Here is a 4119-nt window from a genome sequence, read left to right as displayed (position 1 = left end):
TATATATATATATATATATATATATGATGGGCTTCTTTCAGTTTCCGTCTACCAAATCCACTCACAAGGCTTTGGTTGACCCGAGGCTATAGTAGAAGACACTTGCCCAAGGTGCCACACAGTGGGACTGAACCCAGAACCATGTGGTTGGTAAGCAAGCTACTTACCACACAGCCGCCTGTAATTATTTTATTTGCGAGGTGTTATTAAAATGTTCCTGGACTAGTTATGTTTAATCAAAAATAACTTATTTACCTTAGTTTTAACATCATCTCCATCAAAATACTTACCTTGCACAGCAATACACCAATTCCAGCACTCTTGCCACTTTTGGAATCTGTCCTGGAAGTTGTTTTCCATAAGCGAGTTGAGGACCTTGTGATTCACTCTTGATCTTCACAATGATGTTAAAACAGCGACCTTTCAGCTGCATTTTCATCTTGGGGAAGAGATGGAAGTGCACCTGTGCACTTCCTCTGGCAGATACGGGAAGTGCAGAAGTGATAACTTGTTGTTTTTAGTGAGACTGGCATGTGAGGAGAGCTTTGTAACAGGATGCATTGTCACTGTGAAGAATTTAATTCCTTGCACTCCACAAATCAGATCTGGTCACTTTCTCTGAATACCCTCCCTCAAATGCCTCAAAATGTCACAGTAGAATTCTCAATTAATGGTCTGGCCCTGGGGGATGAATTTTTGATGCACAATACCACCACCCCCCACCCCATTTCCAGGGGTGACACTTGTGGAAGGTCCTACAGATTGCTTTATCATCTTTCAAGGATGTTCTTGTTTTCGAAGTGCCCATGCCAGTCAAAACCTTGCATACGACCCATTGCCTCGTTGCCATAAGCTTGCTGATGCATGCTCAGTGTCTCTGTAGTTCAATTGACCCCGAAAGGATGAAAGGTAATGCTGACCTTAGAAGGATTTAAACTCGAGTTTTGTTTATAAAACATATCCCAAACACCAGTTACCATACCTTCATATCCCTCAACACATAGACCCCCACCAAAGAACCAATTACACTGTGAAATGGTGGTATTAGGAAGGGCTGTTCAGCTGTAGGAACCATTTCAGGGCAGACACTGGAGTTCAGATGCAGCCTTCTGGCTCATCTGTTCATGTCAAACCGTCCAACCCATGCCATCATGGTTCTAGATATATAAATGTGTAAGGGTCTCATGTGCAATAACTTAACCATGTGTAGCCATGGGGAAATATTACCTTGCTTGACAATAGCAAGGACATCTGACTAGAAAATCGGCCTCAACATATTCCATCTGACTTATGTAGGTAAGAAAATCATCATTATTTACCATCCATCTTCCATGCTGGTATGGGTTGGATCGTTTCACCAATGCTGGCAAAGTTTTTACAGGTGGATGCTCTTCCTAACACCAACCACTTCAGTGTGTACTGGATGCTTTTTATGTGATACCAGCACAGAAATGGAGGCATTAAAACAATGCTGATAATGGTTAAATGAGAGAGGAATGTAATATGGACTGATGCTGGGGTATTTGGAAATCCAGTTCAGGCAACTTGCTGAAGGTAGGACACAGTTTCCCGTTACCAAGGGACAATTTGGAATGCCTGGGTAGCTTAGTTTTTGAACCAGCATCCTCCACCAGTGGAGCATGGTAATATTTTGGTAGGTCATGCTAATGTCTAGTATACCAATAAAGAGAAAGGGAGCCATTCGAAAATAAGTTATTTAAAAAAAAATTCTTTACATCCCTTCTGTGAACAATTTTATCAAATTTGACACTTTAGAGACATCAGATCTTTACAAAATCCTTTCAACCAGTCTCTAAAGTGGAAAATTAATGGAAGATTTGATGTCTCTAAAGTGGAAAATTAATAAAAGAGTAATCAAATTGCCATCATATCTTCATGGTAATTCCATTAATTGAAATAAATTTAGATATCTTTATTTTATTAAAATTATTGATGATTTGGTAGCTTAGTAGGTATGCGTGTTGCAAAGTGGTAATATTTCCCTCAGCAAAAAGATTGTCTGTGTGAAAAAGGGGCCACAAAGCAGCTTTGACATAGTAACCAAATCTCCTTCAAATCTTTATAGTAAACCCAATAATTGAAATAAATTTTAATATCTTAATTTTCTCATAAAAATTGTTATTGCTTTGATGGCCCAATAGGTAAGGATGTTTAGAAATAATAATAAAATACTCTAGTGAAGGTTTCAAGTCTCTGCCTGAAATTACAAGATGTCTTATTAAATATTTTTATCTAAGCAACCAAATTTTCATCAACAAAAAGATTGTGTGTGAAGAAGGGAGTCAAAAACAGCCTTGACATAGTAACCAAATCTCATTCAACTCTTTGTAGTAAGCCCAGTAATTGAAATAAATTTAAATATCTTCATTTTCACAGTAGAATTGTTGTTGCTTTGGTGGCCTAACAGGTCAGGATGTTTAGAAGTGGAGGTTTCAAATCTCTGCCAGAAATTACAAAAGACATTATTAAATACTTTTATTTAAGCAACCAAATTTCACTCACCAAAAATATTGTGTGTGTAGGTGTGTGCAAAGAAGGGGCCTATAAGGCAGCTTTCACATAGTAATCAGATCTCCCTCATATATTTATAGTAAATACAATATTTGAAATAAATTTAAGTATCTTAATTTTCTCATAAAAGTTGTTGCTGCTTTGGTGGCCCAGTAGGTAAGGGTGTTTAGAAGTAGTAACAAGACACAAGCAGAGGTTTCTAATCTCTGCCAGGAATTACAGGGGGTCTTATTAAACATTTTCATTTTTTTATCTCTAGTGATAAAAAAAAATGAAAAATTTTAGTAAGACACCTTAATGCAGGCTCTGGGCAGGATTGAACCCTGCCCAGGATGTTCAATGTGGCTGTCTAATTATGTCTCTACCCACGAGACCATCAAGACACCCAACAATAATGTAATAAATTAAGAGATATTTAAATCGATCATAACTAAAGATAAAAAACAAAAACTATCTCATCGCAGCTCAGTAATTAATCCCAAATTGGGGACCTGTTTAGATGCCTTTGTAGATAGACATTAATTAGTAAGTAGGGATTTAATGCACGGGGAGAGGGCTTCAATCTGTAAATCTCCCAAGGAATTACAAGAGCAGTGGAGTGCGAGGAGTAAATATTTTATTTATAAGTAATTTCAAATTTTTATAAACACCAAGGATAGTGTTCCTGGAAAGGAGTAGACTATAGCCTTAGGCTGACCAAAGCCTTGCGAGTGGATTTAGTAGATGAAAACTGAAAGAAGCCTGTACGTATGAACAAACGTACGTTCGTTTGTTCTTACGTACGTTCGTTATATATATATATATATATATTTATATATATATGAACAAACGAACGTACGTTTGTACGTTCGTTCATACGTACTAATGAACGAATGAACGAACGAACCAACGTAAGAACGTACGAACCAACGTAAGAACGAAACAACGTACGAATGAACGAAAGTGTGTACGAACGAACGATCGAAGAAACGAACTAAAGGACGAACGTGCGTAAGTACGTACGTACGAACGATCTTATGTACGTACGTACATACGAAGGAGCAAACGAATGAACAAACGAACGTACATACGTACGTACGAACTAACTAACTAAAGAATGAACAAACAAACAAAAGAACTAACGAACGACCGAGTGAACCAACGAACAAACGTACGTACGTAAGTAACAATAAACGAACGAATTACGTACGTATATACTCATGAACGAAACAACGAACGAACGTACGATCGTAGGCACGAAAGAACGAGCGAACAAACGTACGTACGGATGTACGTTCGTAAGTACGTACGTATGAAAGAACGAACGAACAAATGAGTGAACGATCGAAGTAACACAAGAAAGAACGAATGAACGAACGAACGTAGGTACGAATGAAAGAAAGAACGAATGAGGAAACGAACGTACCTATACACGTACGTACGTACGTACGAAAGATCGAACGAACGAACGTATGTACGGAGGAACGAAAGCTTCTACATACGTCCGTACGTACGAACGAACGAGCTTACGTAAGAACGAGCGAACGAACGATCGAAGAACGAAACAACGAAAATTGAACGTACGTTCATACGTACGAATGAACGATT

The sequence above is a fragment of the Octopus bimaculoides genome, chromosome 25 (genome assembly GCF_001194135.2).
Source record: "Octopus bimaculoides isolate UCB-OBI-ISO-001 chromosome 25, ASM119413v2, whole genome shotgun sequence".
NCBI classification, from domain to species: domain Eukaryota; kingdom Metazoa; phylum Mollusca; class Cephalopoda; order Octopoda; family Octopodidae; genus Octopus; species Octopus bimaculoides.
This window is presented reverse-complemented; position numbering follows the sequence as displayed.